This window comes from Paroedura picta, chromosome 1 (genome assembly GCF_049243985.1).
Source record: "Paroedura picta isolate Pp20150507F chromosome 1, Ppicta_v3.0, whole genome shotgun sequence".
In the NCBI taxonomy this organism is placed as follows: Eukaryota; Metazoa; Chordata; class Lepidosauria; order Squamata; family Gekkonidae; genus Paroedura; species Paroedura picta.
The window spans coordinates 126,234,661-126,250,167 of NC_135369.1; the positions used below are offsets into that span (position 1 = coordinate 126,234,661).

The 15,507-nt window shown below is 41.2% G+C and overlaps 1 long non-coding RNA gene across 8 annotated transcripts in view; it reads right to left on the reverse strand.

Annotated features, from left to right (window-relative positions):
- LOC143820456 (uncharacterized) overlaps positions 1 to 15,507 on the reverse strand; it is an 89,871-nt gene that overhangs the window by 38,779 nt on the left and 35,585 nt on the right. For 4 of the 8 annotated variants that reach the window (XR_013225360.1, XR_013225350.1, XR_013225351.1 and 1 more), the window contains exons 2-4: positions 10,839 to 10,920; positions 7,316 to 10,694; positions 6,440 to 6,532 (exon numbers count right to left, since the gene is read on the reverse strand). This is a non-coding gene — a long non-coding RNA (uncharacterized LOC143820456). Of the gene's footprint in view, positions 1 to 6,439; positions 6,722 to 7,315; positions 10,695 to 10,838; positions 10,921 to 15,507 lie in introns of all 8 variants that reach the window. The other 4 variants (XR_013225354.1, XR_013225359.1, XR_013225352.1 and 1 more) reach the window with 4 other exon arrangements.

Genomic DNA, 15,507 nt, shown 5'->3' on the forward strand with positions numbered 1-15,507 from the left:
TGTGAGGTGAAAATGCAGCACATATAAAGTATACCATACACCCAATAGGGCATTGAGACTGGTTCTAGATTCCTGTTGACTCTATATGTGGTGACAACTTCCTATTGAATCTACATGTGGTTGCAGATTCAACTGTGAAATGATAAATAAGTATTTTCATCTTTGTGTACATTACCTATAGTACCTACCTAGATGCAATTTTGGCCAGGTAATGACCTGGTGGGGTGCAGGAGGCATCGGGGCATGCCCACTATCTTGGTTGGAAGTAAACAGGCCCAGGTTGAGGGGATTATCAGGAATTAGCTGGAAGGGAAGGGCTCACTCTAGCCATGCACACCACAAGAGGATGATCATGGGCCAGAAGGATTGGGGAAGAATGCTCTGGAGACAAGAGAAGGGTGACACAGGCTGGGAGGAAGCAACACTGACACAGGCAAGGATGTGCCTGTCATAGATGAGGTTGCACACCTATCTCCTCAATGGATTGGAATTAATTACAAAGAATTTTCAGCTAAACATTCAGAAAAAGTTCCTGACAGAGCGGTTTTTCTGAGTTCCTTCTTCTGAGTTCCCTCTCCTGCACAGGGTCCATTCCCAAATCTCCAGGAATTCTACAAAATGGAATTGGCAACCCTAACTGAAGGTCAAATAGTTAAACAAGGTCAAACAAATTCTTTGTTTTTCATTTATGAGAAAGGTATACCAAGGCTGGATGATGTGTGTGTAAAGTGCTGTCAGGTTGCAGCCAACATATGGCTACCCCAGCAGGGTTAGAAGCAGAGGTATTTTGCTACTGACTTCCTCTGCAGAGTCCTCCTTGATGGTTTCTCCTCCAAGTATCGATTCTGCTTTGCTTCCAAGATCTGACAAGACTGGGCCGCCTTTCCTCCCTTGATACCTTGTAATTGATTAATTTTCAGTTACTATTTTTAAAATCTTCACTTTATTATTTGCACTCATTCATATTCTTAAGTACATTGGTTTTCCTTTCCATCGGTTTGAATGAGATACACATTTCCATTTGTAGCGTTCTTTTCTACCAGTCAACTGGGATGAAATTCTCAGGGACTGAGTTTAGGTTGCCTTTAAATTAACCATCACTGTCAAATTTCAGGCAGAGTGGAGAAAGAGTCCAATTAATAGCTGATTAATATTTTCATTGGTAGAGTAAAAATACAGAAGCATGAATACATTGGTATGTGTATTTCCTGGGACCCTGAAATGGAGGAAAAGAGAGAGTCTTCTTTAGACAAAAATGGAGAACACAGATGAGATCTGTTCACCCTGATGCTCCAGTGCTGTTTTAAAATGCATCTGTTGTCGACAGCTCCTGGCAACTGGTTTATTGTATGTATGTGTACCTATTCGTTGGCCTCAAGAAGATACCTTAAGAGTGATTACAAAGTTCTGCAGGGAATTGTATTGAAATTGAAGTGCTGAGGAAGAAGCTGGGGCAGGGGGAGGGGATTAAGAAAAATAATATTTCAGGAGCTGAGTTTCCCAAAGGAAAGCTGCACTAAAGCAGTATTTTCTTGCTAAAATTCTACATTTAGATAAACACTGCTGACAGGATTCTCTAGGAGGCGAAAGGGGGTATCTGATGATGGAAACGGTTCTAATCATTAAAGCGAGATGCCAAAACAGCAGAACAGGAAAGTGGTCCTCTGTGTGTCACAGGCAGGTAAAGCTAATAAATCCATGCCTGACAGCTCGATACACACCGGAATGTACAAATTATATGCTTTTATCCATGGAGATTTTTCTGAGCAAGATTAAGGTTTTAATATGAATGCCTTCTCCTGACAATTATCAGCTGGAAGGAATGGCATTATGCATTGGAGCAAAGGGGCTGTGAGCTGAGGTCACTGAATTTCCCGCTATACTCAGGTCATTTCCCAAATAAAATGGCATGCTTCATGTTAAATAAGGAAAACAGAGGCAAACTGAAGCAGCTGTGAGGGGAAAAGAGGTTGCTACACTCACAAACATCAGATCTGCATCAAATGGCATGGAAAAGAGGAAGCAGCTAACAGAACAAAATAAAAATGACACATATTAACATTTGTTTAGGAGTTTCTGAAATACTCTTACATTGCTTTCTTAGGCAGTTGTTAAAGTGCAGGGATTTCTAAATTGCAAAATAAAATAATCAAATGGAAAAGACAATCTCCCTCCCTCCACCCCTTCCCCCTGCCCTTGCAAGCTATTCTCTTGGCTGCCATCATTAAAGTGTTTCCACGGCTTTGATGTTTAGAATTCTAATTCCTGTGTTGTGATTTTTATGGTGGCTTTTGAAACTCACTTTGTGGTGCTGTTCTGTGCATTTCCTTCTAATAGTTTTATGCGGACGTACTTCTATTATGTCTCGGGTGGCTTAAACGAAACCCATTATTTCAACACGAAATGGGAAAGGAGACCCTGCGCAGAGTGAGTCTGTTCTTTGCTTTGTCATTTGGAGTCAACAATGGAATGGTTTGAAAGAAATAATAATAATAAAAAAAATACCCAGAAGAAATGAAAAAGAGCTCCAGAAAATACTTGTCAGCTTAGTTTATCTTAGCTCATTGCTAGTCGCTAGAGTTGTGCTAACAATATGGATGTTGTTTCCCCCACCCCCCAATATGCAAGAGATTAATAGCTTATAGCTTAATTTTCATATCTCGTGTTACAAAAAGAGTGATCAAATAAGGTACATGGGGAAAAGCCCATGCTCTAATATATTCATAATCTCTCCTTTGTGTCAAGGGGTTCTCAATCATAAGTCTGGGTTTCCTTCAGCTGGCCCCTGCACAAACATAATAAATACTGCAGTCCCTGCTTTAAAGAGTTTATACTCTTAGCAGATGATGGGGGGGGGGGCAGGAGCAGAGAAGAAGCAATCATGGGAGAGGAATGGAGGGCCAGGTATTGGTGAGGCTAATCTGTGCTGTAAATAAGCTGCTGCCTCAGCACGCCAACTGTGGAGCTATTGTCAGAGGCTTTATACAATCCAAAGAAGTCATTTCTACTGTGTTTTTCTCTGCTGCCCAAAGTTTAATATTTGAACCAGCAAATGTGCATAGGAAGCATTTCTTCTGAGAAAAGAAGACTCTGAAACAACCTCTGTGCTTGTGAAAACTGATCAAAGGAGTCTGAATATCCATACAAGGAAAAGACATGGAGGGCGGTAAGGATACTGCTACTGAAGAGGGCCTGCATGGACACCCTTCCTCTCACAAGGAATGCTACAATCTTAAGGTCCCTGTTAATCTAATCCTAGTCCACAGAGCACATAAAAATAATGATATCAATCAGAGGCTGAAATCAATGATATACTCAAACTAGTCAAGGGGAGGGAGAGAGAGAGAGAGAGAGAGAGAGAGAGAGAGAGAGAGAGAGAGAGAGAGAGAGAGAGAGAGAGAGAGAGAGAGAGCGCACTTGGCACTTACAACCAAGGCGGAGATTACACCCACCTGCTCTAAATGTCACCCCATCTCAGGTGACACACACTGAAGGTAAACAGGACTTGGCCCAGGAGTCTGCACCCATCTCCCCCTTCCCTTTCATATGCACCCTAGATGCTGCCTCAACAATGAGGACTCCTATAGCCAAAGCTGGCAGTGTGTGAGTATGGGGGCAAACTGAGGCTGTTGCTCCCAGCAGTATTCCCTTGTCATGTGATGGGGCATATTTACAAGAAAGAGTACCAAGGCTTTGATGCTGGAGGGAGCAAACGTATGATGTGTAAGGCCTGTACCAGGCTGTTAACATGGCCATTTGCCATGCTGCCCCCAATGGAGGAAAAAGGCATAACTAGAGTTTGAGGAGTGATTGGTGCTGGCCCGTTATGCTCTGTGGATCGGCTGGCCAAGGAGCCCTGCCTTGCAGGATCAGATTCCTGTGCAGCAGCAGCAGATGGAATGGATACAGTTGAGGTGCAACCCACAGAGAGGATGAGTAAATGTTATTTGGATAGCCATGGCATGCACTTCAGAGGAGGGCCTCGTCAGCAGGTAATAGAGTGGTGCTTGTGTGTGCTGCTCAGGGGCATGTCAAGGGGCATCACTGCATGACTGGTGGGTTGCTGGAGTCCCTATGGAGCTCACCATGCTCAGTATGCCATCTGTGCCTCAGAGTGGAACACATATTGTTTTCTCCCATGCAAAATATACATAGGGATCTGACTAATGCCTGGACATTATGTCAGCAGTTTGTTGGCACCACCAAAGCAGCCCTCAGGATTGGGTTGCCCATTGTAAAAAACAATTGCATTAACTTTCATTACTCATACTTCAGATTAATCTGCAGTAATCAATATTTGCCTGGACCTGTGATGGCCTGGTGGTAAAGAAAATGATTGCAACCCTCTTGCAATAATATAGTTATTAGGGATTGGCTATAATTTTACATTCTGTCCTGGTTCAAGTCTTTGGTTCTTACCAGGCAGAGAAAACGGCCTGTTCCTCTCTGGAATGTAGTTTTTGATAAGCTCTTTCACAAGACCAAAGTTTATTTTATAGCTGAGATAGTCCTTCTCAAGGCTAGAGAAATGGGAGAGGAGTGTGTCACTACTGTTTATGTAAACAACTAGGCTTCAAAGCCTGCTCGTAAGAGGGGGGCCCATGGTAGCGGCCCCCACACACCCCTGGCCCCCTGCACAGGGACCCCCCATGCCCGCCCACCCCCTCCCTGGTGGATAATAATAATAATATCATGTAAAATCTGGAGAGAATAACTTTATATCCCAGCCTGAAGATCTGTTGTTTGAGAATCATTTAGCTCTAACTCATTAAGCAATTTTATATTAGCACTTTCAGCATTTCAATTTTTGAAAATGCCCTACCCCACTCATATTTTAGTGGAAATGTAGTAGTCTATGATGAATTATTCATATTTGTTAATGTTCTGTTATAATTTAGAGCCTCTTGTGGCGCAGAGTGGTAAGGCAGCTGTCTGAAAGCTTTGCTCATGAGTCTGGGAGTTCAATCCCAGCAGCTGGCTCAAGGTTGACTCAGCCTTCCATCCTTCCGAGGTCGGTAAAATGAGTACCCATCTTGCTGGGGGGTAAACGGTCATGACTGGGGAAGGCACTGGCAAACCACCCCGTATTGAGTCTGCCATGAAAACGCTGGAGGGCGTCACCCCAAGGGTCAGACATGACTCGGTGCTTGCACAGGGGATACCTTTACCTTTACCTGTTATAATTTGCTATATATTATTTTTAAAAAAACCCACACATATTGTTTTTAGACCACCTCAGATCTCCAGTTTATTAATTTTTCTCCTTGCTAAAACAACTAGCCTCAATTCTTTTCTTATTAATGAATTTGTCTGGAAAACATGACCCTAAAGCTATAGTACAAACATAGCTGTCTACCAGGAATTAGGGCTCTGCAACTTGCATTGAGTGATTAATTTCTGCAAATTGCTGATATATTTTATTGGCTAAGCGGAGTTTTCCCCATCACTGGTTTCTTGTTCAGATAAGTTTATGAAGTTACTATCCTTCTGGGTAAAACAATAGGTCAGATTTCAGCTCATTAAAGCAGGCGAGTCTTGAAATATTTACATCTCTTTTTATTCATTGTCAATACTTTGTCCAACTGCGTTTAGACTTTAAAAGTATGTGTATGTTTTCTATGAGTGTATATATACATTGAATGTCAGACACTACTGTTGTATATTTTTACTTCAGAGAAAGTCCTATTGAATACAGTAGGGCTAATGTATTCTTCAACTTGAGATGATTTGTGCTGAAACTACACACTTTTACATTTATATTACATCTGTTCCTGAAATCACAGCTGTTCCTTCTTCACCATAAAAGATACTTTGGTATATTCCATAAAATGAATGGCTAGAAATAGTAATGTTACAGATACTGGGTGTATTGCTCGCTAATGGTCACAGATGTCAGAAGGGTATTTCGACAATAAGAGCTCACGGAAAGGAGATGTGTTTCCAGCGCTGGCAATTTACTGCAGGGTGGGGCCTGAAACCAGTACCCTGGAGGATTCTGGGTTTGTGTAAAACAGAACAACTGGAGGTTTTGAAGCTGAGAGAGAGAGAGAGGAATGTATCTGGAATCAACATTACTTAGAAGGGTAAATTGTGGGGTCTGTAGGGAGCCTCACACAAGACTGGTAGCTATAGTGAACTATTTTGTTTATGTTTAGTTGTTAATTTGTAACTAAAAAAGCATTCTGTAGCCCCTGTCCTTGGACTCCTTATTACTCATGGGAAATTGGGAATTCATTATAACAATAATAATTAAAAAAAACTATTGGAGTGGAAAATCTTAGATTTGGTCTATGTCAATTAAAAGCAAATCAGAGATGCAAATGCTACATCAGCACCAATCTTCTCACTTAAGAAGTTTAAGATCAGAAGGAATTACGTTCAATAGCACCTTGTTTTTATGTGTCTACCCTTCATAGCCTTGGCAAATAACATGGCTTACCCCATAATTTACACTGACATCTAATTTCAGCAGATCTGCAAGCAATCTAACAGAGGATGGAGACACCGAGAAGTGAAGAGTCCGGCTTTATCACTGCAGACATAAAGATTCATTATTTTTGCTGATTTAGAATGTAAATGTTATAGAAAACATTTTTTAAAAAACATACATTTGTATATTAACTTGATTTTTTGCGGGAAGGTTCCATGAAAGTGAGTTCTGCTTTTAACGGTCTGCTTTTAAGCACCTTGTTTTCTGAGAAAAAATCCGCAAGTAGGACTGCTGTATTAAAGAGAAAATATGTTTCAGAAAGAAGTTGATGGGGAGGGGGACAAAATCATTTTCTTTGAAATATAGATGAGACCTGGAGATTCTGTATTGTGTGTAAAATCTTATTAGGGCAAGATTATTTTAGGCCATGCTTTTATCATTTGGTAAATGATGGAAAGGGACAGTCTCACCAGCCATATAGTTTGATGTTTCCTTCTGAAACAATAAAAAATAAAATAAAAACTATCCTTCCTAGTGATGTGATTAATGGCTCACACCAGCTTTTTCTTCCCTGATCCCCAGACTTGAATGCTGAGAACACATAAGATCTTTACATTGTTATCTACCCTCCTATTCAGGCCAGATTAATGCCAGCATATCTTGTTTTTCTGTAAGGATGTTCTCTGAACAGAGCTATTTGCATATCACAACATGAAAGGCTATATGAAGGCAGAGCTATTTCTAATAGAAATTTCAAGGTAGTCTTGCAATAATAAAATATTTAAAATGATAATATAATAATACCCTACTTCATAGTATGGTTGTGATAATAAATGATATAAACATTTATGAGACATTTTGCATACAAATTTTGCACCCACATACCTACTCCCACCTATCAGTCCTTTAGCTGTCCTTTTTTCATCCCAATATTCCTCTAAGAAGTCAGGTCAGCACACATTGTTCTCTCCTCTCCAACTTTTTACCTGTAGAGTAACTGAAACCAAGAGAGCGTAACTGAGCTGAAGTTGTTCAGTGCACTACATGGCTGAGTCAAGATTTGACCAGGATCTTTCCTGTCCTAGTTTGGCACTCTAACCTCCGTTTCATGCTTGAAGAAGCTCCAAGCATAGGGATACATTTTTGGATTGTTTGTTTATGTATTTGGAAAAATTATATGCTTCTCTGGAAAAATGTTAGAGATGGCTTTCAATTAAGGCAATGCAACAAAACCAGTTTTTAAAATCTGTTAAAACCCGAAGCCAGACTATATACATGGTCTGATGGTGAGTCCATAGCATGTTAGTCATATTATTATACTAAATCACAAACTTTAATATATCACAAAATGAAACTTGCTGGACCCTCTGAAGCTCTATTAATTCACCCCCCCCCCCTTCACCACCTCGTAAGAAATCACAGGCTTCTTTAGTTCCCAATAAGTTCCCTTCCTCCAGTCTTGAATTCATGGGGATTCTTACCGATCTGGATACTATTGGAAATAAATAAAAAGCTCATTGAATCTGAGAATGCTCAAAGAATTTTCTAGAGAACTTTGTGCAACCTTTGTTCATCATCTTCAGGACCTCTCGGAGAACTGGAGATGTGCCAGAAACCTGGAGGAGAGTGAATGTTAGCTCCATCTTCAAAAAAGGGAGGAGAGATGACCCAGGAAGCTATAGACCAGTGAGTCTGACCACAGTTGTAGGGAAGAGGATGGAACAGATTTTAAAGGAGATGAGCTGCAAACATCTGAAGGACAATTTGTTGATCTGGAGAAGTTAGCATAGATTTTTCTCCAATGATCCTGTCAGACCAACCTGGTTGCCTTCTTTGATGGGCTTACTAGATTGTGGATACAATGTTGTTTATCTGAATTTCAGTAAGGCTTTTGACAACGTTCCTCATGATGTTCTGATGGGTAAACTGGAGGATTGTAGACTAGACTTTTGGATGGTTAGGTAGATAGGGAACTGGTTAAAAAGCTGCACCTGAAGAGTAGTTGTCAGTGGTAGTTCATCAGATTGAAGGGAGGTGAGCAGTAGGAATGGGAAGGCGACTGTAAGCCGCTTTGAGCATCCTTCGGGTAGGGAAAAGCGGCATATAAGAACCAACTCTTCCTCTTCTTCTTCTAGGGTGCCAATGGGCTCAGCACTGGGTCTGATATTTTTTATTACAGATCTGGATGAGGGGATGAAGGAACTAATTAAATTTGCAAATGACACCAAATTAGAAAGAATAGTGAACATCCTAGAATATAGAGTTTAATGAGATCTGAACATGTTGGGAAAGCATGTAAATGAGAGCAAGATGAAATTCAATAAGGATATATACAGAGTTCTACATCTGGGTCACAAAAATGAGAAGATACACTTCTGGGTAGCAGTATGTCTGACTGAGATCTTGAGGTACTTTTGGACTGTAAGCTAAATATGAGCAGACAGTGTGAAGCAGCAGTAAAGAAGGTGAATGCAGTCTTGGGCTGTATCAACAGAGGGATCACATCAAAATCACAAGATGTCAAAGTCCCACTATATACTGCATTGGTCAGATGCCACCTAGATTATTGTGTGCAGTTCTGGAGGCCTCACTTCAAAAAGGACGTACACAAAACTGAAAGGGTTCAGAGGAGAGTGACAAGAATGATATGAGGGCCTGGGAACCAAACCCTATGAAGAAAGGCTGAGGAACTTGGGAATATTCAGCCTGGAGAAGAGAAGGTTGAGAGGGGACATTATTGCTGTCTAAGTATTTGAAAGTTTGTCACTTAGATAAGGGTAGGGAGTGGTTCATGTTGTCAGCAGAGGATAGGACCTACAGTAATAGATTTAAACTATGTATAGAACAGTATTGACTAGATATCTGAAAAAAATTATCTGTCAGAGTAGTTCAGCATGATCTTTAAGCAGTGGCTGGACAGAGGATCATGAATGCTTTATGTTAATCCTGCACTGAACACGAGGTTGAACTAGATGGCCCGTATGGCCCCATTCAAATCTGTGATTCTAAAGGCATTTCATATATTCATACACATGGGAAACTGGGTGAATTTAATACACAGAGGGAAATGTAGCATACCTGGTTAATTCACCAGTTAGATATACTGTCTAATGGGATACTGTGATCTGCACTTAAGGATCAAGGTAAAATGCTGTGTTCTGTGTAGGCCAGGAAAGTCAGGTCAAACAGAAGGCAAGAACCCTGCAAAGCATTACAATAATTAGCGTCTCATATTTCATAGAAGAGCTGCTCCTCAAAAATCTTCAAGCATACGATAACAATGTATACAAGGTGGCTCAAACATTATACAAATCTGTTTCTCTTTATTTTCAGGGCACACTCATGGGTAAAGTGGGGTTTTCAGTCTACATTAGTGGACTGATTTTTAGTAAACAGCTTCTAGACTGTAATGTTACATGGCCCATCACCCCCCCCCCGATATAGCTTAAATGGAATGATGATTTGTGACAGAATATAGGTGTACATCTAACTTTTAAATCCTGAATTGTGAATGGCAGTGAACAGGCCCACAGAGTTGACATAATGCCACGTAGTGATTGTTTATAATCTCATCATGTAGCACATTCATGCACGGAAGAGACAGCATTCTGACTGTACTGACTGACATTACTTTATCCTCACCCCTGTGTGGAAATGTGAAAGGGCAGAGATTTTAACAGTCCTGCTACAAGAGTTGCATGAATGATTCCTCTGAGCTGGCAATGAGCTCTCCGGGGAAATGTGCTGCATTTTGAGCAGTCTTGTCAGTTCCCCAGTTCTTTAGCTTTGTGTTAGGCAGAACTTTTCTTTTTTAATGGTGTGGCTGGCATGGTCTATCCCATCTATCGACTGCAGGATACTAGTGCAGCTGAGAAATACTGCTAAGTAGTCCCTTAGAATCAGGCAAAATAAGATCCCAGGAATAATGGTATTACACTGAACAGTAATGGGTCTCTGTTGGACTTTTGAGCTCTGCATTTCTAGAACCCCACGGAACTGATTCATAGGGAAACTGCCACACTCCTGAAATATCCTGTAAACCTGACAAACAAAGAACAGAATGAGCTATACTGTCAGCTTTTAAATACACAGATGGGGGTGGGGGTGGGAGACTCTACTCATCTTAGCTGTATTCAGCATAGCATCCTTTTAAAACCTTTTGACTGGATCTCCAAAAATGAAGTCAGCTGGCCAAGCTTCCCTGCCACACCCCCGAAGTGGCATGTCATTGGAAGAGACATCACCATCTGCATTAACAGGCAGGCTTGAGAGGAAGGGGGGGGCAGAACAGGAGACAGTTTAATGTGGGAGTAGGCATGCAGGCTCTGCCCCCCCCCACAGGGGCACAAGTCATGAGAGAGTTCACACATTTGGGGGAGGGGAGCAAAGGAAGCAGCTGGTTCCCTACCTTGCAGTTGAGTCCATTATGGCTGAAGGGAAAACGCCACGGGCCCCCTCTGGAGCTCCACCAGACCGCTGATTGGGAATCCCTGCAGTATAGAGTACAATGCAAATAGTAAGATTTAGTGATTAGACAAATGGACAGAATGCATAAATGCTAGCACTACCTTGTATAATTCCTAATATTCAGTGCAGGAAATCTCCAAAAGTGGGATAGGCATTTGTCCTTTAGATACTGATGTGTGCATCTGGGGGGTGGGGAGCAAGAAGGGGAGAGTGGTTGGGAGGACAAGGTTGCAACATTAGCTTACTGTTATACTTGGTGTCTAAGGAGAATAGATTGATGTACAACATGTAAATATGGCCTCTTGAGAAAACCTGCTTGATGCAGCCAACAAAGTGAAACAATACAATCGAATCATTAAAACAGTAAAAATAATCAATAATAAACTGCCATAAACAAGCAATAAAACCAGCTATTAAAAGCAAGCCCGAATATAAAAAAGCACAAAACACATCCTAAAAAGAATATTCATAAAATTCCTCTGGCTGGAAGCACACCGTAAAAACAGATTTTGGAAGCTTGATCACCCATCACATTTTGGACCAATTAAAATTTACAGACTTTTAAAAACAGCAACCCCACATAAAGTGTGTTACAGGAATTTAACCTGGACAAGGATCGCTAAGGCCAGATCATATTTTTTGAGGAATAAGCATTGTTGACATGTCATCTAAAGCTGATAAAAGCTTCTATATGCTGCAGAGGCCCTGAGCCTGAAACCATAGCCCAAGATCCAATAGCACCCTAAAGTAACAAGCCTACTTATTCAGGGGAACTACAACCAGAACAGGTTAATAGTCCTCAAGTCACTTGTCAGTCACTTATAGTCATTTCTGCAAGTTTCTTGGCTCTCATCCAGAGAGACCTTGGATTTAGCTTTTGCTTCTAGAATCCAAAATAATATACTTTCTCTCAAGATCCAGCTACATATTTATATCCCAATCCATGACTAAGCTGGTTCATATAGTCATGCACATTACTTGATTTCTTCTCATTCAATTACTCACCATTTGGGAACTTACAGATGATTGTGTGAACTGATCCACTTGGGAGAATTATGTTTGTTCTGTGCTGGTTCATACACATGCCTAACATTTCTATCATGAGGATGAATATGCATGTACAAACTAACATGATGAGGAATGTGCATGTACAGACTAGCTCTCAGTAAAACCAAGGTGATCATTAAATTTAACTCTGTTGGTGAACCTTCCCTGGTGATGTAGTGCAACCCCTCAACCTTTAGATGGAAAATTGCAGGATACTTGCCATTGTTTTTGGAGATGGTGTAGTTTTAATGGAAGGAAATAGCCCATAAAATAGGCTCATCCCTAACTGTATAGAGTTTTAAAGACCAACACCAACATTTTGAATTGGATATAGGATCAATTATATGAGGGGTGTCATTAAGCTGTGGGCAATAAACCATGTATTACATTTTGGACTATATGTAGTTTCCAAGTATTCTTCAAAGGCAACAGGTTACACTTAATCTGTTTGTTAATGTAGCAGCCAGATTTTTGCTGCAATTGTGCAGTAGCATAAGCTGTAAGAAAATGTTCCTGGGAAGAATCCAAGCACAGTATCAGATGTAAGCCCATCTAAAGCAGTGGTCCGCGACCTTTTTTAGGCTGCGGATCGGTGTGGGGGGAGGGCGATCTGGGGGCCGCGCATGCGTGGCAGGTCTGCACATGCGTGTTTGCAACATGCGTGGCCACAAACGTGCATGCGCGGCACTTCCGCACATGCACACATGTGCAAAATTGCCGTACATGTACACATGTGCGAAATTGCCGCACATGCACACATGTGCGAAATTGCCGCACATGCACACATGTGCGAAAATGCCGCACATGTGCGTTTGCAGCCGTGCATGATGCAAACATGCATGCACGGGCCTGCCATGCATGTGCATTTGTTCCGGCAGCCATGCTTCCCTCTCCCCCCCTCCCGCAAAAAGAAGCTTGCTGGGCCACAAGCTCATTGGCCGCTAAAGCGGCCGATGTGCTTGTGGCCTGGGAAGTTTCTCACTGTGGGGGGGGGGGGCGGGGAGAGGGAGCCACGGCCTGGTGCCGGGGCTTTCATGGCCCGGCACCAGGCCTTAGCCCGGTGGTTGGGGACCACTGATCTAAAGTATGTTGTTCCCTTATCTAGGAGACCCACAAGGATGACCTGGTTTGTCTACCATCGGTAACAGCCACTGGTGTACCTGACTTCCATGAATGTGTTCAGTGACATTGAAAGTCTTTTGCCAGTGACAAACCTCACATCTTGTTGCAAGAAATTCCATGAAATTTTGTATTTGGGATGACATTGAGTTCAGGAGTCTTAGGAGAGGAAGGAAAAGAACGCTCATTTCCCCCCAAATCTACATAATATTCAAATTCCTCCCGAGCCATGTATGTCTGTCACAGCATTTTGAATATCATTTTGAACTAACGTGTACTGCTACACCTGCGTGTGCACTCACACACACACAGAGTCCAAGCTAAAAAGGAAATACGAAATAACAACTCTATTTCATTTCTTCCAGTGTTCATTCTGCAGCCCAAGTTGCCTTGCACAAGTAACAACACTGTGTCTACTAAACCGCAGTGCCTCCTATTTCTAGTTTACACATATTACATTAAAGTATGTTTAAATGACAAAAAGCAAAAAGCAAAAATCCCCTAGCAGTATCCCTCTTATACTTTTCTGAATGCAAATATTGCATTCTTACCATGATTGAGAACTAATCCTGAGCAATAGGAAAACAAAGTCTTGCTCTAATGTAGTATAAAGCCCATTGAGATTATTGTGTGTGACGTTCAGGGCATTTCTTTCAGCTCAGATAATCAGCAATGGGGAGAAATAAATTGTAACTGACAGTCAGAATCTATTGATATGATGGAGACAAGTGAGAGACTGCTGATTGACTTAATGGCTTCCAGAAAGAAAATATTAAAAGTCTGGACAATAGCAAAATGATTTATATTTTGAATGACTCAGTGCTAGTATCTAGCCTGCTTTGTTGACAGCAGGTTTTGAGGTTCCTGTTTTGCAGAAATAGGCCTTTCAAGCCTTAAGTGAGTATTAAAACAGCACTTTCACTAGCAAAATGTGCTTCCCCACTGGCTGAGCTCCTGGTTTAGTATTCCAAGAAAACCTAAGATAAAATCACAAATGTTGATGCACTAGTACTTATCAGGAACTCTTTGTTTACTTTCCTCTGTGGAAAACCAATATTACAGGCAATATGACAGTTTTGCTGGAACTGGAATAATAAAGAAGAGATGCTTGCAGAGTGAAATGGATTTTTAAAAGCTGGGTTTACCTTTGCCCTGTGTTGTGGACATATAATTTATTTTCAAAGAACCAGTTCACCAAATTGTCCTACTGTTGTAAAAACCACAGAAAGAAGAAAATTAACTAAAACTGGGAGATAATTTCAATCTAGGTGCCTAGCATTCTTACACTGATATAAAGAACCAGATTCTAAAATAGCTAGTGCAATTTTTATGCAAACTGGAACATACATGAAATATGCTGATTTCTAGTTCTTCAGAGATGTGTACCAAAACACTGTTGAAGACTGGGGGCTCTTGACTATGTTGAACACTGTCAATTGAGCTTCGCCACAGGACCATGGGTCCTTTTTGTCTAATAAGTGGTACAATGGCCCAGTGATAGCTGCATTGTTGGGAAGGAACAAATGGTAGAAGTTAAGCAGACCCAAGAAGTTATGCTTCAACTGAGGCACTTGGTCTTTACTTTGGATGCCATGGGGTGCATACCAACAGCATTGATCCAGAATCTGAGGAATTCCACATGCTGTACCCCAAGGTGACACTTCTCATGCTAGTTCTTTATCCCAGTGGACTGGAAATGACACAGGATCTCTCACAGATCCAGTTCAATGTCAGAGCTGCTTGACACAAGAGCATCATCAAATTATGGTGTCAGTGTCCCCTGTATAGCCCAGATCATGTCCCCCTGCCATGCAACAATTAGATCTAGACCAGTGTTGTCTGCCCCGACAGGGAGGCACAGAAAACATTTGCCTCATTACTGGCTTATACTTTCCCCCCCAAATGTAAGGACCTGCTTTAAACCATCAGACCACATTCCTTATAAGCCAGTTCAGTCTACCCTATCAGCAGCTCTCAAACTGAGGTCATTCCCAGTTCAGCTATTCTCAGATCCTTAAACCAAGATGTAAACGATTGAATTTGTAACCTTGGAGATATAAAATAGACACTTTACTACTCAGCTGCAGTCCCAGTTTTGCTGTACATTTTCTGTAAGTGCATTAGATCAAAACAGTTCCAGTACATCAAGTGAGCACTTCACATAGACACATGTAAAGGTTACTCTGCTTTATTCATCACACTTGCTCTATACATACTTTTTCATGTATTAACTTCTTTATTTTCTTACTTGCCACAGGAGATCCAGCTAACCTTTTTTTTTTTAACTTTAAAACTAAATTCAACTCATTGAGTGACATATAACTTAGAAAAGGATTCAGTTTACTTTAGTGGCCATCCCACACTGAAATATGAGACCAAAAATTATATGGAAAAAATCATATGTAATCACATTTATCACCCATCTCAACATACATTCTCAGCAA